This window comes from Lepidochelys olivacea, assembly GCF_965140295.1.
Source record: "Lepidochelys olivacea isolate rLepOli2 genome assembly, chromosome: 1".
NCBI classification, from domain to species: Eukaryota; Metazoa; Chordata; order Testudines; family Cheloniidae; genus Lepidochelys; species Lepidochelys olivacea.
In genome coordinates this window covers 301,916,138-301,937,075 of record NC_140411.1, presented here as the reverse complement: position 1 = coordinate 301,937,075, position 20,938 = coordinate 301,916,138, and the positions used below count along the sequence as shown (strand labels likewise).

The following is a 20,938-nucleotide window of genomic DNA, read 5'->3' as shown; positions in this document are numbered from 1 at the left end:
CATTTAGCAACTCTCTTATTGCTCTTTCTTTTCTTTTGTAATAAACCGTTAGTTTAAGACACTAAAGGATTGGCTGGCAGCATGGTATTTTGGGTAAGATCCAAACTAATAATGAGCTGGTAATGAGGCTGGCCTTTGGGGTCAGAAGAATATTATGTATAGTGAGCAGAGTTTTTAAATAACTTCTCATTGTACTGGACCTATGTGCTGATTGGGAGCCAGAGAACTGGAATGAAATAAAGGGGGCCGTGTGATTTCCTTTTTTAGCTTCTTGATAACCAGTGTGGGGGATCAGGAGCACAGTTTGTGACTGGTTGGTGCAGTGGTAATCCACTCGCATGCCGCAAGACAGTTTGTTTACATTGACCGTCCACAGGCACAGCGACCTGCAGCTCCTGGTGGCCACGGTTCTCCATTCCCGGACAATGGGAGCTGAGGGAAGTGGCGCAGGCTGCAGGGACGTGCTGGCCCCCACTTCCCGCTCGTCCCATTGGCTAAGAATGGCAAACCGCAGCCACTGGGAGCTGCAGGGGGCCATGCCTGTCGATGGTCAATGTAAACAAATGGTCTCGTGTCACACGGCCTGCAGGTTGCCCACCGCTGGGTTAGTGAGTCTAACTTGAGTGTTAACCACCAGTTTTTGGGAGAATCTGCTCTCCTTTTTGCAGCCTGCCCTCACCTTGGCATTTTCAGTGAGGACTACCTCAAGTACCAGGGCTCACACCAGCAAGTCCTTGAATTCCTCCATTTCCCCCACAAGTCCCTCATGCCATGGTCTCTATGCCTCCCATTCCCTCCTCCACATCTCAATTCCCTTCCCCAGGGGCCCATTTTTCTTTTCCCCCTCTCCATTCCACATCCCTGCAACTATACCCATGCACCCAGTTTTCCCCTCTGGGTTCCTGTTTACCTTATCACGATCACTTCCAATCCCTTGCACGTCTCTGCTTCCTCCACCATCTTTCTCCCTCCTCACAACTTCTTGCTTCCCCCAGCACTACTACTCTATCCCTCCAGTCCCTGCTGATTCTCCCTACCCTCACTCTTTCCCCACTCTGCTTCCTGCCATCCCCTATACAACTCTTATTGCTAACAGAGTCCAGCCTACAGACACTATCTTCACAAAGCAAGTTCAGCCACTGCCTCAGATATGTTTGCATATCAGCAGCAGACAGAGATTTCTCTGTCAGCAGTCTCAGGCAGTCTATGGCTTTGACCCTCCTATGAATTAGGCTTTTCTGGTGTTTCAATTTGCACCAAAAATCAATACAGTTGTGCCCACTGATGCCTAGAACATTCCCTGGAATTTTAGAATTGACCAAATGCAGCATTCCAAAGGTTATAAATAGATGCCACTGCATGTCAGACATTATCATTCTGCATCAAGTAACTAACAAAGACTGGACCCAGTTCTTGCACTGAGTGGGTAATTACTTACACCCATATAAAGTGAATTCACCAGTGGTAGCATTTTACACAGGTGTGAATACTTAAGTTACAAGACAGTAAAAAATCAGGCTAGAACAGCTTTTAGTGAAAGCTCAGCACTTGCTGCATACAATGAAACCTCTGACAAGATCCAAAATGAGGACTGAATTTGTTTCCCTTTCTCAGTTTTCTCCTGTTTGGGATATTAAACCAGTACATTGTTGCAAGATTATGCGGTGCGAAAGTTACACTCTCCAACATGCAGAGTCACCCCAACAGCTGCATTTCCTGTGTTTGCTGACACCTGGGTAAACCAAGCTGGTGTCAGAGAGCTTCATTCACCCCTGCTTAAAATAGTAACCAGGAATGCCAACTGAGCATGCTTGGCAATCTTTTTCAGTTGCTTATAACTTTATTGTTCAATTAAATTTCAGACTTGATAGAGACATGGGGCCTGATCAAATGCTCTATTAAGTCAGCTGAAGTCTCTCTGCGGACATTAACAGGGCTTGGATCAGGCCTATATTTCTTACATTTAACTATTTACCAGCCACATTTTTAAATTCAGTCGGTCTTGAATTAAAAGTAAGAAGATTAACCAAAGTGAAAAAGTACTTTCCCTAAATTTAAACTAAAGTGTGGCTGAAAGATTTTGCATACAAGGGGGAAAAATAAAATAAAAATTAAATTGTGTGGAAAACTATTGCCTGAAAGGTGAACACAAATGATAAGAGACTCTTTTTTCAGTCTTAACTATAACAATAGAATAATAGATATGAGGAGCTGGAAGGGATCTCAAGAGGTTGTCTAGTTCTACCCCATGCTAAGACAGGACCAGTGCAACTATTATAGTACTGTTATGCTGAGAGGTATTAGTGGCTGCATGAACCACAAACCCCTTTCAGATTGGGTGTGAACACACCCTTAATTAACATAACTGTGAGGATAAATTATGCACAAGGTGCTCCCTTCCCTGCCCTATGATACAAAAGGGTAGTGAACTCAGCCAGCATTTTGGACTCAGTGGGTGAAGGGGTGTGGCTGAGTATTTTAGGTGTGTGGAAAGGCAGAACAGAGAGAAACTGAAACCAGACAAGAAGAAGGAGAGGCAAAAAGCAAGAAAGCCAAGCAATAGCTGGTGAGTTCAGTGTCACTCTGGAAAAAGCTAGCGAGAGAGCTTTTGCATATGTTGGCTAGAGAGGCTAGGGGTAGTAAGCTAAGAAACTGCTGTGGTGGGATCCCCTGGGGTGCAGCCTGGGACTGTAGGACCACTGTGCTCCCTTTAACTTCCTCCAGCCTGGGCTGTCTCTCACAGTGCCTTGCTAGTGACCAGCGGAAAACCCCTTCAGATGCTGTTATCACTCAGAACAAAAGCATGTGGAGCCCCACACCCAGCTATATTGCATGAATGCTCCCAGAGCCACTCATGAATCACACAGAGAAAGACACCAGAGCCAAATTCCCCTTAGCACCATACCTCAGGAATATACTATCTTGCACTGCTCAAGATGGGCAGTGCAGATTTATTAATTGGTTCACCTCTTCAACAGTGGAAAATGGTTATACACCAGCCTTTGTCAAACCTGAGCAGATTTGCCACACACTTCATACAAACTCACTGGTAAAGATAAACCATGAAACAAATGTATTGACTATAAAAGATAGATTTTAAGTGATAGGCAAAAAGTCAGAGTTCGTTACCAAAAGAAACTCTCAACCCTATTAGACTGGGCAACTTCTAGATTAAGCAGTTTTTCTCACTTCACTGGATATTGCTTAATATACAGGTTTGTTCCTTAAACCTGGGTCAATCTCCTCTATTGGAGCCTTGTCTTCTCAGTGTCTTAATTGCTTGCAGCATAGGTCGAGGCAGAAGAGTAGGCCAAGCCTGGGCCCCCTGTGTTCAATTTTATATCCTCAGTCCATGTGCTTGTAGAACAGAAGTCCAAGTATGTCTGGGAGGCATTGCTGAGTTTCCAGGCAACATTGAGCAATCCCCCTGGTGTGACCTCATGCAGGTGAGTCATTGCATTGTAGCTCCCTTGATGGACAATGGTTGTTGATGGGTTGTTTCACACCCCGTCTGGGTATTGGTTACTTTCCTTGCTGTTGCCTCTGGGGAGCTAATATCTGGCTGATTCCCCAACTTACAGCATGTTTTAGCTACAACCATAGAACACAATTCTCATAACTTCACATGCAATAATAATACATATATATGGATAGAGAAATGACTTTCAGCAAATCATAACCTTTCCCCCTGATACCTTACAAGGCATGCTTTATATGTAATATCACAATTATATACAGATGAGGAATATGGAGGGTTACAGGATGCTCCCACAAGGTACGGAACGTCACAATTGCTCCTTTAGATCGTGGTTCTTTCTACATTTGGAGCATGTATGTTCCTTATAAATAAACCAGATTGTATCAAAGGAGATACCAAACTCCAACATTTTCTACTTCCAGGTGGAACATCCCCAGACCCCAAACGTTGACTAGCTTATAACAACCCACCTATAGCACCTTTCCCACCTCTGATTAATACAAGTAGGAAAGGAGGGTATAACTACTGCTGCATGAAACTGCCACTGTAAGATACATTCAGAATCTTAATATATAGCCCCCTCCTTCTCTACAGTATGTAGGTTGTCCTATCAAAAGGAACTGTCTGTTCCAGTAGTGTGACAACTCTTTTCTTCAGCACACCACTCAATCACAGGTAACTGCTGATTTTAGTTGCTAGAACTGTATCCCAAATTAATAAGAAAAGATCTTGTTATATAGGCATATTGCATGTCTTGGTTCTGCAGCTCATTATAATGTATTCATTCTTATTTAGGAATAAGTGTTTCATTATATTGTACTGTATTTTAGAAACAGTAGTTTCTAAATGGCTGACCTCTGAATTTTCCATCTTTATAGTGTGCAGTTAATTAGGATGGTTGTGGAAGTCCTTACCTAACATCTGCTAGTGGTAATAGGAAATCTTATAGCCACTGTGTTGGCAATTTTTGTGGTATCCCGTCATCATTTTAAGTATAAAACTACACTGTGACTATTTTAAGGAAATACAGCAGAATTACTTCCTGTGTATATAAGAGAGATCTACAGATTTTGACTCAGTTTACAGATCCACAGATCAAGATGCAGTCCACAGTTTACACTTGCTTCTCTTGGTCTCTCTAGTGGTGCCATCTGTGGAGGTTATACCACCTATTAGGCAGGAAACTCTAGCAGGAAGAGAGATGGGAGGCAGATCCAAAGACACCCACACAACATGATGCAAGAGAAACATTGAGACATGATAGGAGAATAAGAGGAAGTAGAAGTTAAAAGAACATATTTAACCAAACAAAATACTTTTACACAGGTCAAAATTAAACGGCGGACCTCACAGCACCAAGATAGGGGCAAAGATTAGAGCGGGACTTAAAAAAAAATAGTTATTTAGAGGGTTAGGACTATTCACAGTTACGCAAAGCCAAGATAAAAAGGATCAGGAAAATAAAGCCTGACACTTCTCGACATTAAGCAAATATTTACTGGCTGGATTAATAAAGAGCTTCTTCAGCATGTATCATAGCAGGCCAACATACACAAAAAGGCCTTGACATTGGAATTCTTAAAAAAAACAAACCCCTCTTCCTCAAGGTTTTGTCCTCTCAAGTGTACGTGTTAAGAATGCAACTTCTTCCCCAAACTGGTAACGAGTCTCACAATTTATGCCAAAGTCTTCCATCATTTTGGAAAAACCTACCCAAGACCCTCTAACTCCCTCCACAGTATTTCCTCTATTGAAGGCAGTTTATATCCTGCCCTCTTTCCCAGGATTCCTTCTGGATGAGTGAGAGAGACAGGGGAGCCTGTCCTTGTTCCCTCTTCAGGGCTCTACTTTCAAATCCTAGCTAGAATTAGCAGCCTCAGTCCACCATCTGTTACTTTGCAACTACTTCCACTGTCTCAGTAGTTGTTTCCTTTGTTCTCCATATTCACATTTGTAGTGAAGAATCTGGAGACTTTACCCCTTGGTCTTAAAGGGACAGTATATCATTACAGGCATGTTATTGCATAAGGTTTTCATGAACTTCTGTTGCTCCTTTTAGAGGAGTTTCCTCTTCCCCACCCTGTTTTGCCCATCAGAAGAGCCAGCTTCTCATGGTTTGGAAGGAGGAGCCAAGAGTTGTGTGGAAGCCCATTGGTTTCCATGCAACAGAAGGGGCTGAAGGCAGCTGTCCATCAGGCTGAACAGATTATGGAAAGAAGGATAAATGAATCGTACAAATTATTGTCAGATGGTTCCCTTATGAATTAAGTTAAGGCCTAATCAGACCACATCCCTTGTGTCTTGTCTTTCTTCCTGCACATCTGGAATAATTTCTGTCTATTCCCTTTTCCTTGAGCAACCCTGGCATTTCCACACACAAAGCTTGTCTCCTGGGAGTTAGCTCACAGCACAGCCCCTATGTGGTCTCCTGGGACTTGTATGCCTCAGAAAGCTCTACATATTTTCAGCAGGCTGGGCCAATAATGGTGGAATAAAGCATGCCTTCTTTTGTTGTTCAACCATTTTCACTTGTATAATGATGTGAAATGATGATGAAAAGGGCTTTGGGTATCAGTTTGATTTTTTTGTCTGATGAGCTGAATGATTTCATCAGAATACTTTTTAAATGAAGCCCAAAATGAAAAAAAAAGGACTATTAAATTCTGAAAGGTAAAAGTTTGAAAATATGAAAGAAGGTCTCTGACTGTGATTGGGATAGGGTGCACCGATGAGAACAGATGCTCTCAATGACCATGTTCTATGTGATTTCTGACCTTAGACAAGCCCAGCACTGTTATGGAAATAAAGATAAATTATTCTAGCTATCTTTGTTGCAGTCTGATGTGCAACATCAAGGATCATCTTTCATGAGTTTTGATGGCTTTTAAGTTTATTACCACTTGATAACTGAGAACTGTAGCACACCAGAACAAGAACATCATAATATTAACAATAATTAGCTATACGGAAATGTTTGTTTGAAGCTCAACTTTACTGGGGATTATGACTTCTTGGATTCAGTATTTTACATTGGAGCTAAGTCTATTTCATCTGAAAAATAGCCCAGCTGGCCATCAACTGATGTACAGTAATGTAGAGTAGTAAAGACCTGAACATTTTACAGTGAGAAGAAAACTTGAATATAAGCACTAAACTATAATATTGCAAATCTCTGTGGGAGGGCGCGTAGTATAGCTGCATCCAAGAATCCCATAGGGATTGATGTGACATTGGTATCTGCTATGAAGCAGAGCTGTAGGAGCTTAGAAAAAACCTGCCTGGTGAGCAAAAGCTCTTTAATAAAATAAAATTCTCAAAGCTGTTAACTAAAGAGAGTATAATTAAAGATACATACTGTTAATCTAAAATATACCCAGTCTTTTTATAGGCACAGTATGTCAAAGTGGGAATCAGCATATTTTAAAGTGATAGGTTAAAAAAAAATAACACTCAACTTTTCGCCTCGCCCACCCCAGCCTAAACTGTAGGATTCCAACACCTAGGCTCCCTTTGAAATTTAATAAACACATTTAAAAATGTCCTGCTCTGTCTATGCCCCCTAGCCAGACCTTTTCTCTATATTCTCCTGTTTGAACCACGGGGATTTGTAAGAGCAAAAATAGTGGGCCTGATTCTCTCTAAATTATACTGCTAAGTATCAAGAGTAACTCTATTGAAACAAGTGTAAAAACAGTAGTAGTGAGAAGAGAAACAGGCTCAATTAGAAGATTATGAATCAATAAATGGTATTTCTAATCATTAAAGTTAAAAAGGCAGATGAGCAAAAATATGTGTTGACAGTTTATTAATGTCAAGTTGATTTGGTACCAGTGTCCTATCTGTATTGCAATTCAATAGTTATCACTAGAACTACTCCTTTTGTTGTGTTTACTTTTGAAGTTTATCAGATGTTTGGCAGCAAGGCATATTAACCCTTTAGAGCAGTAAGGAGGAGAGCATGTTGATAAAAACAAAACAGATATGGGGCAAAATTATCTTGAGTTTACCCAACTCTATTCTACAACCCTCCTATACATGCTCTTTCTAACATATATATGTAGAACCCGACATGTTGCAAATTTATGTTAGGGTGCTTAGAGTACTGGAACTGAAATATACTGTGTAGATGTGAGAGAAGAATTCAGCCTGTGGAATGGAAGGCAACACCCATGCTGAAAGAGAATTGTGGAAAGCCACTTTAATAAAAGTGGAAATTGTCCTTGATCACAGGGCCAAGGGTAGACCATTAAGACAGAAAAATTCACCCTGGGCTCAGCTTTCTATTCTATTCTATTCTACAGAGGTTCTTATGCCACTCTCATCACCACAGTATATGAGCACTTTCCAACAGTGCATTAAGCAATATGGCTAACATCTGTCATATATTTCTCTCACCCTCTCCCTAGGGAGAGAATTGTCTGTGTAGTGGAGTGTTTGGTTTTTGTAGAGATTTTTTGTTTTATTTTGTTATGTCTTGTTTTATTTGCTTAGCAAATGTATACACTGCTGCATGTTTGTGTTAGAGAAGGCAAAACCGAAGAACTGCACTTTGCACTTGGAGTGGAAGGCGGTAGTTTTCCATTCTTGTGGGAATTCCACTGTCTTGGGCCAGCCCCTCCATGTCTCTGTCTTCTGCACAGACGAGCTTTATCCTGATGGTAGAAGGTTCTACTGTGCCAGAGGACCGGAATTGCTGACCACTGACTTCATCCCAAAGCTTTAGTTAATCTTTAGATATCCTTGGTCCAGGCCATTGAGCACCATTAAGACTAAGACTGAGACCTTGAATTTGACTAAATACTATATAGGAAGTCAGTGCAGAGAGGGTAGGGCAGGGCTGATAGGCTTGGGGTAACTTGCACTGCTGAGAAGAAGCATTGCAACATTCTGTATGAATTAGAGTTTCCTAAAGGCTAATATATCTGGATTTATGTCCAGATATATTGTATTGCTGTAGTCCAGCTGGGAGATGACAAAGGTGTTTATAACCAAGGCCATGGCATTGGTCACCAGGATGGGAGAGAGTTTACAAGCAAACCAGAGATGGTAGAAAGTATTATGCATAGATGCTGCTGTGTAAGAGCTTAGTGTCAGCAAGGAACCCAAGAGCACTTCTAAACTACAGACAGAATTAACCACTTGTGGGTGTGTACCTTCAACCAAAAGAGAGTACACTGTGGCTGCAAATTCTTCAAAGTGATTTCTTCTGTTCATCAGTATAACCTCTATATTGTTTGGATTAAGCATCAAACAGCCATTTTTCATTTCCAAGCACTGGGTTATCTGATGGTGGTGATATGGTTTTATGTAATGAAGGATAGGTAGAACTGTGTGTCATCTGCATATTGACACAACATTCAACATTCAACTGATGCAATCATTCTCAACTGATGCAATCACTGTCACTTACTAAAATGTCAGAACACCTACAGGAAATCAGCTCTAGGATGAAGAGCAGCTTGCTCAAGGCAAGACAGAAGGTATGGTGGTTGGAAAAGGGAAACACTTTGAAGTAGTAGCTGCAATGTTAGCTCCATCTTCCATTGAAAGCATACTGTCCCCATTCGTCAGATTGGTGTGAAGCCTCAGTGTTCTCTTGGACTCTTTACTAAGCTTGGAGGACCAGGTAGGATCAACATCTAAAAAATACCTTCTTTCAAATCTAGCTTGCTAGGAAACTTTGTTCCTTCCTCCTGGACCAAGATCTGGCCAGAGTTATCCATACATTTTCTTTTCCCGGATGACTACTATACGTCACTGTGTCTAAAGTATATGTAAAGACAATGCACAAGCTCCACCTCAGAATGTGGTTGCCACCTTCTCTATGGCGTAGGCCAGCATGAGCACAATAGGCTCATCCTCAAGTCCACCCGCTGGCTGTCAGTCAGTTTCTGATGCCAGTGTAAGGCTTTGATCCTCATTTTCAAAGCAATGAATGGATCAAGACCCATATATATTCAAGACTGAATTTTGATCTATCAAGCACCATCTGTGCTCCTCTGGGACAACACAGATCTCAAAACCCAAGGTAAAGTATATGAGTGCTGGGAATAAGGCATTCTTGGTCAAGGGAATCCAGCTATAGAAGAAACTTTGAGGAGATTATGTAAATCCAGAATTGAACCATCTTTAGTAAACATGGCAAAAGCTTCCTCTTTGAAAAAGCCTTTCCACCATAAGAATGAGACTCTCAATGTTGACATTCCCTTCATGTCCCTTCATGCCCCTGCCAAATAACCCAGAGAGAGAGAGAATTAATAGAATTTTAAAAATCAAAACCAAAAACTGTACCCAGCAGATATTTTATTTCTAAAAGGGGGAAGTGTCTGAGACTCTATGAAACCTATTTGTGACTTCGCTATGACTATTGATTTTACATGGAAGATGCCCAGATACTATGGTGATAGGCAGTAGTAGAAAATCCTGAAATAGATCAATAGATAGATATTTCTGGCAGCTGAGTCCATGTCATCTTACCATTTTACTTAGTGGCTGCATGTTGATGTTGAATAGGAGCAGAGAGAGAATTTATCCTGATGGAGGAGATTCAGTTTTTCATCACTGATCTTTGGATGCATCCCTGCAGGAAGGACATAAACCATTTTAGCACATTTCCCTGGACACCTGTCACCTTTTCAGACAGGACAGCAGTATATCATGTGCAACAATGTTTAATACTGCAGAGAGGTCCAGGAGGATGAATAAAAGCCAGGCAGTCAGCAGGCAAAGGTCAGTCAGTCAGTCAGTCAAGAAAATTAGGAGCAGGAGAAGAAGAAGAAGGAGAAGTCAGAGGACAGAATCATAAGAAGCAACTGCAGGGTCACAGCAGTAGCAGTGCTGCTGGGACAAAGCAGAAAGGGCCCCTGTCAAAGCAGAGGGAGAGAAGAGTGCAGAGAGTAAGCCTGCTAGCTTTAGTGCAAAATACAGATAGAAATAGGAGTATGTGTCTGTATTAATGAGTATGTGTATGTATGTTTGGGTTAATAAAGATGTGTGTTCGGGTTGTGACTGTTACATTGCTTCATATGTATAAAGTTTAAGATTGCTGTCAGCAACTGCAGGTGACTGATCACCGCATACAGAATGCAGCCGCTTAGTATTGCTTGAACTATATATTTACGGTTTGGATACTTTTAACCTCAAGAATTGTGCTAAGGGATTTATGTTTATGTTTTGATCTATGTTAAAATTAATTGTGTCAGGGAAGATGAGTTACACTAACTAAAGAAAATACTTTGTTTTGGAAGAATACTGCCTGGATGTCAATCAATTATATTGGAGGGCTGTATCCAGGGTCCTTCCAAGGGTAGCAGGTCTAAGCTGTACTGTGAAGTTTTTCCTAAAAGTGTTTCATGCAAAGCTCTGGCAATTTCTCAGGGGGAGCAGATAAATGGGACAACTGAAGGGAACCTCTGGTAAACCCAGGAAGGCATAATAGGTGAGCTATTGTGGGGGTACTGTGAATTTGTTTTGTGGGGTAACATGGCTAGCTTCTCTATGAGCTTGCTAAGGAACAGAAGCTTTGATACTGTGTGGCAGCTGGCTAGAACAAACATATCCATACCAATATATTCTTCAGTGTTGGTTGGACTACTTTGTGTTTAAAGGAGGAAGCGAAGATTCCTTCCTGAATGAAGCACTGGCTATTTCAGTCATGAGTGGCACCAGTTGTTCATGACCATCATCCACCAGTGAGGAAGGACATGGGTTAGATTTACAAGTCTTGAGTAGGATCCTGTAGGGTATCCAGTGCTTCCTGAGGAGTGAATGTACTGAACTCTGGGAATACAAGAAGTCTGGTTTTTGGCCATTGTAGGGGAAACAGATCTATGCTGTTTGAGAAACTTTCATGAATATGCATGATCTATATAGCAAAGATGATTGATCTTCACAGCATTTGGTGCTTGGTTCAGTTGCAGGCTGTAGATACTCAGGATTGATGAAGTGGTTCACCATGCCAGATAACTCCTTAAGGCAAGATTTGGCAGGGTCTCTTTCTCGAGACACATCCTCCTCCTGGATTAAAGTGTGGTCAAAGCTTGAGAGTCCTTCCATGGAGCACCAAATAGTAATATAACTAACAAAAGGTTCAATTTCTCTTTTTTTTAGTTTGCAAACTTGCCCGCAAGATTTTCATAGTAAAATTCCACCCCATGTAATCAAATCTGGAAAATCTGTTATTTTTCCAGTTTTGCAATCAGTTTTTCAATCAAGAGTAAAAGAAGGCAAAGAGAGGAAACTTTTCCTGTCTGTAATGGTGAGACAACAAGCGGCTGCGTGTTCCTGTTCTCAGTGTAATAGAAAAAAGTATGGCAAACAGCAACATCTCTAAGAAACACAGATTTTTACGGCAGGGGTGAGCCTTGAACCGCCATCCTGGAGTGATGAAGTAGATGGTTTCTTCCTTTAATTTTAATCATACAAAACTTTTAAACAGAGACATGACATTGTAGAAAGGCAGGTGTCAGGCACTTGGAAAAAGAGACAGATTACCAACTGGAATTGAAAAACGTGATCCTCAGGCATGGCCAATGAGCAAATGGAATTAAACAATTAATCTTATATCTCCACAACCTGTTAGCTGTACCAGAGGTTGCAAACAAAGTAACATTAACTGACTGGAATTAAAATTGTGGGCCCTTCCCACTCACAATTTGTAACTAAAATCTAAAAGGGGGGCAACCCCCACCTCACCCCAAAAAAATGCCAGACAGTTGACAGCTGATACTTTAGGTGTCGTTTTGTTGAAGGCACAAAACAGACAGGGCCAAAATGAATCAGATCATCACTTGGTGTAAATAAGAATTGCTCCATTGACTTCAAAGGACAGTGACTAATTGACACCAGCTGAGCTTTGGCCAAGTACCAAAATGAGGTTTATGAGGAGTGGAAATAAGGGCAGAATTTGATCCAGAGATTTTCCTTATGCTTCCTTGTCCTTGCCTTGTGATACCTTTCATTTGCTCAGCCACTCTTACAGAAATCACTGTTTTTTGTGGTTCTGTCAGATACTGCCCAGCCACATAACCACCTCCAAAGTAGTGTATCTGTAAAAAGTTCATTTCACATTTTCTTTTTAATCAGGGAAATAATGAATAATAAACAACGAATAATGAAGAGTGAAAAATACTGAATTGGGCCCACTGTGTACAAGGTTCATTTAATTCATTATATTATATGGTAAGGAGTAGCGCTGCAGTTTCAATTTATATAGACAAAATACTGTAAGATCTAATGGCTTTGATCCTCTAAATAATGATTATGGCTTTTATGAGCCATCAGCTGGGCCCAGTTTTCATGTCTAATCTATATGAATGAGCTACCATCTCTGTGAATCAGATCATTAGTAGAGATTTATACAGATAATATGATGATTTATTATGGTGCCATATAAGATCTCTAGGTGTAGTTGTTGCCTTGATTTCAGGCATGAGTGGTGTCAATGATTTGCTTGAACTAAATAGTTTGTCACAAGAAACAAAACAGAGATTGAGAAACTGGGAAGTTTATTGCGAGTAAATTAATCTGATAAGAATAGATCAAATAAAGCCTTCATGCAAAGATTCTCCATTGGGGTAAAATAATTTGTTAAATAAGTTCAAGAAATAATACAGAAGATATCATTCAGTATATATGGAAATAAAGCACGCTTTATCAATGAAAAAATGCTGCTAAACGTTGCATAGTCAGCTAATATTAAGTATGTTACAGTTTATTATTACATCAACCTAAGAATAAATACACACTCAATCTTGCAATTAACTGCATGTGTGTGCATTCCTTTAGCCAACTGCAGGATCACATCCTAAATGCCTACAGTTTGCATCAGTGGTTAGCATCTGTGGGTATAACTACACTGCAATAAAATACCTGTTGCTGGCCCATCAACTGACTCAGGCTCACAGTTGCTGGGCTGCGGGACTGTACAATTGCAGTGTGGACATTCAGGCTTGGGCTGGAGCCCAGACCCATGAGTGGGAACAGTGCCAGCATCCAAGCTCCAGCCCAATACCAAACATCTACATTGCAAATTTATAGTTCCGTATCCTAAACACTGCAAGACCAAGTCAGCTGACATGGGCCATCTGTAGGTGTTTTACTGCAGCGTGGACAAACCTTGAGAGTGCCAGCTGTGGGCCTCAAGCAGTTGTTAATGCTGGGCCCAGTGCTGCATTATTTACCCAAGCAAAGTTTTCATTGACATCAATGGGAATTGTGTCTCGGTGAGGACAGGAGGACTGAGCCATTGATGCACAAAGGGATTTTCTTCTTTCTACTTTCTTCTTCCTCGAGAGCCCTATGTTGGTACAGGACTGCTCACTTTCCAGTGGGAGCAGGATTCCAGAAATATAGGCCTCATAAATAGAAAAGCATTAGCACAGCACATTAAAGATCTTTGCATTTCTTAAATTATACCTGTGAAATACCATGGTTTAATGGGGCACATAGTTGGTATGTTACTCATTTCACATTAAAATGGGATGATGTACAGTTCCTGATTATCACTTAAATAATACAAGAGTCTTATAGCTTTGTTTTTTTTAAGCACAAGAATTCTCATGCATATTGGTCACCTAGAGAGAGAGTGGTAGAACCAGAATGGGTTGAGACTCTGATATATCATACACTTTAGGTGAGTAGAGGGCCTGGCTTTGCTTAGGTCAGACAGACATTATTAGTTACAACTCTGCTAAACAAAACTAATGACAGGTTTCAGAGTAGCAGCCGAATGCATGCATCCGATGAAGTGAGCTGTAGCTTACGAAAGCTTATGCTCAAATAAATTGGTTAGTCTCTAAGGTGCCACAAGTACTCCTTTTCTTTAAACAAAACTAAGCAAATATTCTGGTTCTGATTTCTTGCATTTCAGCAGTATGGCATCACTATACAAAATCCACTTGAGGTGTAATTCTCCCCTGTGCGAAGGACCACTGTTGTGATAATTGGGCCTACAGATTTATCCTAATTGTAAACTCATTTGGTGAAAAGTGGCTAAAGGTTCATGAATTGTCATGATAATCTGTGATATACAACTGTTTAAGAAAAAATGCTAGAAGGAGACAGAGTCTACTGTTACCACTCAAGGACTGTGTTAAGATTATGAGTGGTAAACAAGAGGAGCAGAAGACTGGAAATCAAGCAACCATAATTGGTGTATTAGAAATTAGGCCTAATTGGTGGACAAAATAACGAGAAGATGGATTATTTCACCCATCACCTGTTTGGGGCCCTTATAAAGAGACTTTGGAGAGAACAGATTAAGAACTATTGCCATCACCATGGCTGCAGGAAGGATGTTGCCATGACACCAGACCTTGTCGGGGCGCAGATGCTTGACCATCATCACTGAATCGGCTGGGACCCCAAAATGATACATGTGAGATCCTTCCCTCTCCCCCAGGTGCTCATTTCTGCTGCATATCTTCCTCTTGTCCTATCTCTCTCTTTCTCTCGACTTTTCACCTGACCCTGAAATCACTGTACTGCACAGCACCAGCACAGTGAAATGAGATGACCCGTCCAGCTCTGCACAGCTGGAGAAGGACAAGTGAATAAGGGGACATGGCCAGACCAACCAGATGATGTCCCTAATCAGGGAGGTGAGCTGGGGTCCAGAGAAATAGCTGTTTTGGCCAATCTGCGAGCCCAAAGCATATTTCATGACTGTCCATCAATCAATTTCAGTTGTAATGCTCTTTACCTCATTTTGATTCTTTTTCTAAATATTAGAAATGTATCATTGTTTTGTGACCTCCCAGACTAACTTCTTCCCCCCACCATTCTTCTCCATTCTTAAAACGTTTGCTCATATATATAACATTCTGCATTCAGCCAATTTACATGTGGTGGGAATACTGGATGAGCTGGTACTCAAATAATCAGCGTTAAGAAATGGTTTATAATCACCTGTACTAGTGTCCATAAGGATCATTCTAGGACAATTGTCCTTCCTGTTTCAGCTGGCTTATCTACTATGACAATTACAATGGACACATTAATCATATCTAACAGATACAGTTGGACAAAATACAATACTATCTGGCCCCATAAGTGCCTGGTTGTAGCAATCCAACTATGTGCTCTATACTCATTCCTTCCCTCACATTCTCATCTCATATTTTTATTTATACTATTATACTATCACTAATGTAAGCACAAATTTAATTTATACTCTTTCCAAATGTAAGCATATAATATAATGTAGTATATAACAAAGCATCTGTCTTAAGATGCCCTATTAAGAAACTTAACAGCCAAATTTATTTGCAATGTACATTAGACTAACTGCAGTGTATATATTATCTTGCTTGATCTTTATACTGATTTTTTGTGTGAAAAATAGTACAGAGGTAAAAATAAATGTATTAGAGTGATATTTGTTTTAATATATGCATAATTGTTATGGCATTCAGACTACCAAATGATTACATGAATGCAACCACATTATTTTAGTGGATGAAAGCATCTGAAAAAAAATGTGACTATATGATCAGTGGCAATAAAGTTACTTCTCTTTGCCTGTATTAATTGCTGTGTGCAGAACTGTGTACTTGTCTAAAATCTGCTCCTGTTCAGCAGCTGTGTAATCTTTCATTTTAATTAAATCACTTCGAAAAGGTGCAGAACAGAAGTCCATAGCACCCACTTGAGTATATGAATCAGGCCCATTATGATGTGCAGTGTGCTCAGACACTCACATGCTCCTTATCTGATTCCATGGGATAACAAGAATTATCTGTAAGCACAAGACTCACTTGGCCCTAAGTCAATATGAATACATGAAATTTTGTAACCATTGCATTTATTTCTAGAGTACTGTTGAAGTTTTACATCTCTCCTCAATAGTGTAATTATTATATCTATCCAGAGGTGTCTTGTGAAAGCTAAAAAGGGCTGTATGGAAAGTGTTATCAAAACCAAATGATTTTTCCTCCACTCTTTGTGGAAATATTCTTTAAAAGTACAGAAAGGCTGCTGAAGATCATCTTTTGCTATTAATGGATAAATAATTATGTTCAGATTTACTGTTTGCTATTTAAAAAAACTAATTAGCTCATTGTGAAAAAAAATAAGCCTTTAAAGTGTCTCTAGGTAAATGATGCGAACACATTATGTAAATATTCATCTATATTTTTAAATACATTTGATTAGATTGTGATTCCACAATTGTGCACATATTCTAGTAGATACATTTGATGGTAAGAATATTTGTCAAAATAGTGCATTTTAAGCAAATACTATAGAATATTACAGAGTGTGAAAAGTGAATTCCCAAACCTGAATTACACTCAGCCAGACAGGGCAGAGAAATATACCCACGTGACCTGCAAGTCCAATCAAAACCAACTTACAAAGTCTGATTTTTGACTGTCAAATTCTTGTAAAGAAATGCTTATGAACAATCTACAGCCTGAGAATTATTTGGTCAATGACTTTTAATAAAGAATTCATTTGAGGGATGCGCCTCAAAAATAAAAAGTAGAAAAATGTCAAATTATTCACTTCAAATTACTTTCCCATCACTATTAGAAAGCACATAAAAGGAAGAACGATATGTGTGCTTTCTTCTGTCTTCTTTTTTTACTAGCAAGCAATCCACACACTTCCTAGACTTCTTGGTTTTTCTTTCTTTACTTGCTATCTTGAATACTTAAAAATAGTCACTGAGTCAGAGAGAGAGATTGAGAATGATTCAATAGCCTACTGATTAGCACATTCTCCTGGGAGACCTAGATTCCAGTCCTTGCTTCACTGAATGTTTAAGTAATTTATTAAAAAGTGGAACAGTATGAACAGGAGAGATTAAGAGAGCGGTCCTAGAATAGCCTATAGCCCAGTGGTCAAGGCACTCACCTAGAAGATAGGAGGCTTCAACTCCTTCCTGTGAATCAGGCAAGGTGAGGATTTGAACCAGGTCTCCCCCATCATGAATTAATGCACTAACTAGTGCAGTATGGGATGGGTGGGTATGGCCCTACTACCTCCTCCTGTGATTTATGCAGAACCTGATCTGGTAGGCATGTTCTTAGCTGCGTCCAATCATACCTGCTGGATTGATCCCCACAGGGAAGATAAGTGGAAGAACAGCTAGTTTGAGTAAGACTGCACCACGCCTTTAAGCAGGCGGGAGGATGATTTGCCTGGCTGGCCAATGAAAGGTACAGTGCTTTATGGTTGGGGGGTGGGAGGATGAGAGGAAAACTGCTGTAAAAGAAGACAAGGGGCCAGCATGGCGACACTGACTCATCCCCTGGGAACCGGATGCGTGGGAGAGTTTAAAAGGGGCAGCCCTGTGTCTGAAGCCCCCTTTTACATGGAGCAGGCTGAGGCAGCACCCACCGTTCCTCCCCTGTAGGCACTGAAATACCAGGTTTGGCCAAGACCTGCTGTGGGCATTACACTGGCTGCCCCTTTTTTGGGAAGGAATTTTTCCCTTCCTACCAGATTGGCCTAGGAGGAGTTGGGTTTTTTTGCCTTCCCCACAGTGGGTTAGGGTAGGGCTTTGTTGAGGTGTGGCATGAAGGGCAGTAGGCTATATGTCACAACTCATTTTGTAAGTTTAAGGTGGATGTCCAGTGCAGGTACTCCATAGAAAAGGTATACAGTGACCAGATAGATGGCTTGGAAAAGGACTTAAAAAGGAGGTGTTTGTTGAAGGAAAGAATGGTGGTGGGGAGGCTTAGGGGCTCCTATGAATGGTACATGAAGGAGCCAAACCCCCTTTCTTATAGCCTGCTTTAGCCCTCCTACAATGTGGGATGGATGGTAAGGTCCTAGCAATGGATTGGCTGGGGGGACCTGGATGGAAAAAGAGGGGGAGCTGGTGGAATCCTCCCGGATAATTATGGAATAAACATGGGGTTACCTGCACTGTACTTTTATCTGCCAGGTAGTCCCAAACATCTAATAATAAAGTTGCAGACTGATTAAACCCATATCAAATGTCTCCTGTTCTTTCAGTACAGCTGGACAATCATGCCTGGGTTCTAGCACTGAGCAGTTCAGTGGCATTAGGATTTAGGAAGGTTTGCACATGCCACTGGAAGAAATATAGGTGCCTATATACTGGTGGAAATGTAGGTCCCTACAGGGTTAGGCGGCAGCTGAGCAGGTGTTTTGAGGATATACATTTTGGACTTAAAGAAAAGGAGTACTTGTGGCACCTTAGAGACTAACCAATTTATTTGAGCACAAGCTTTCGTGAACTACAGCTCACTTCATTGGATGTATCCGATGAAGTGAGCTGTAGCTCACTAAAGCTCATGCTCAAATGAATTGGTTAGTCTCTAAGGTTCCACAAGTACTCCTTTTCTTTTTGCGAATACAGACTAACACGGCTGTTACTCTGAAACTTGTCATTTTGGACTTAGGTGCCTAAGGTGGCAGACAGACACTTAAATCCCTTTGTGGATCTAGTCCTAGCGAATTCCATTCTGTAAAAGGAAAAAAAAATTAAATCCATAAGAATGGTGCCTTGGATGGAATTAATCCCATGAATATACAGGGCTGCTGCTTCTCTAAAGATTAGGAGCCAAATCCTTCAATCTTTATACAAGCATATCATCCATTGATTTCAGTGGGAGTGCTGCCTGCATAAGGACAAGTAGGCCCAGTCTGGCTCCTATCAAAGTCACAGTATACGGGATTAGGGACTAAGTAAAGATTGCGCTAACAGGAATGAGATCAGTAATGGTTAATATGTTGTATATTGGGTTTTACATTGGAAAACTTTAAACTTCAAATATAATCAACTTTTTTGGACAGTTAATTAGCTAGGTAAGGTCATAACTTAAGTGAAAAGGTGTTGCTCACTACATCCTGGCCAAATTCCAAGGTAATAATAATCAATTAGATAATTAATTCCTCACTACCCAAATTTTCCCTTGTAGGTTCAGTTGAAGAAGTTATTCTTCTCATCTCTTAATAATGATCATGCAGCATTGCTGGAATAGAAAGGCTGTTATTTTGCACCCAGAGGTAACTGCATTTCAATTGTGTGTGAATGATCCCTATATAAAATACAATGTGCAAAGTTCTTTGGGATCTTTCAAGATAAATGGTGTTATATTTATATGAATTATTTATTGTTATAATTAACTTAGGGTTGTACAATTCGAGATGACATCATAAAATGTTGAGAAAGATTTTAATAGGATTCTACATGGATTTTTAGGTGTTTACATTATCTCCACTAACCTTTCTTCTGGACTAGATTTATGATTTCTTTTTAGATTATCATTTGTAAATCGATAAAATTTATATTAATATTATAATATGCTACACAGCTACAGGAAAATAATGCTTTAATAAATTACTATTATTGAATCACCATGGGCCAGGCATTTTTTCTGGGTAAGTACTACAGCCTTTGTCCCTACAAATACATTAATAATAATAATTAATAAGTTTTATTTGGGAGGAAATTATGGCACAGTATCTTTGATGGAATCAAAAGGATGCTGTTGGTAAATAGGGATATCATTTTTTGTTACCTTTCTTCAGTTTTTTAATTAGTCGTTTCTACACTAGATAGATATATTTTAGAGCTATTTGGCCTAATTCTGCCCTCACGACCATTGACAAAACCCCACTGGAGTTGTAGAGTCACACAGGTGTAGCTGAGGGTAGAATCTGGCTCTTAGTATTCTATTTAGGTTATTAATTACCTTTATAACCACTGACAGAAATTCAGAAATGGTATGTCAGGAGACCTCCTACTATCAACGTAGACTCCTTTAGACCTGGTCTACGCATATGCAAAGGACTCAGCACAGATTACATGTTGAGGATGTGGAAGAAGAGGTAGATTACAGTAAGGCAGGGGTTACTTTAATTTACAGCTCCTTCAGGTTCTTCATTGTGTTTCACCCAATTATGCACTCTTACACTTAAGTAAAGCATGGCTAAGGAATACTAAAGGGAGTACTGTGAGTGTAAGATGGGCCAATTTACACAACTTTGTGCACCCCATTCTGAATTTGGCTCATTTACTGATTCAGTTTAAATTTTTATGTCCAGTACACAGAAGAAAGTTAGGTTTCAGAGGAAAAGCCAGAACTTTTCAGCTGTGAAAAGTGTCCAATTTTGTCTGCACCTTTCAGATATTTTACATTTATTCGTATAAGATTAAAACCAAAAACAAATCTTCCATTTCATGCAGTTTATCATACAACTAATTTATGATTTCAGAAAGAACTCAAGATTATTTCACCATGGAGCCTGATCCTGCTGCTCTTTTTCAAACAGGCAATGATTTCATTAACTGATGTTAATCGGGGATTTGATGGCAAAGACTAATGGACTTGTAGGTCAACCAGACCTTTTGGGGGCACAGCACAAAACCTCACTCTGTACTAACAAAGTGGAATGTATTCAGCAAAAGACAATAAAAATTACCAGTGGATTGAAAAGAATGAATTATGAGGAAAGTACATATCACGTGTATAAGAAATAGCTAAT

General features: G+C 40.1%; 1 long non-coding RNA gene across 1 annotated transcript in view; it reads right to left on the bottom strand.

The window, feature by feature from the left end:
• LOC311514832 overlaps window positions 1–20,938 on the bottom strand; it is an 81,749-nt gene that overhangs the window by 15,363 nt on the left and 45,448 nt on the right. Inside the window, exon 2 of the long non-coding RNA XR_014709948.1 lies at window positions 9,956–10,058. This is a non-coding gene — a long non-coding RNA (uncharacterized lncRNA). The remainder of the gene's footprint in view (window positions 1–9,955; window positions 10,059–20,938) is intronic.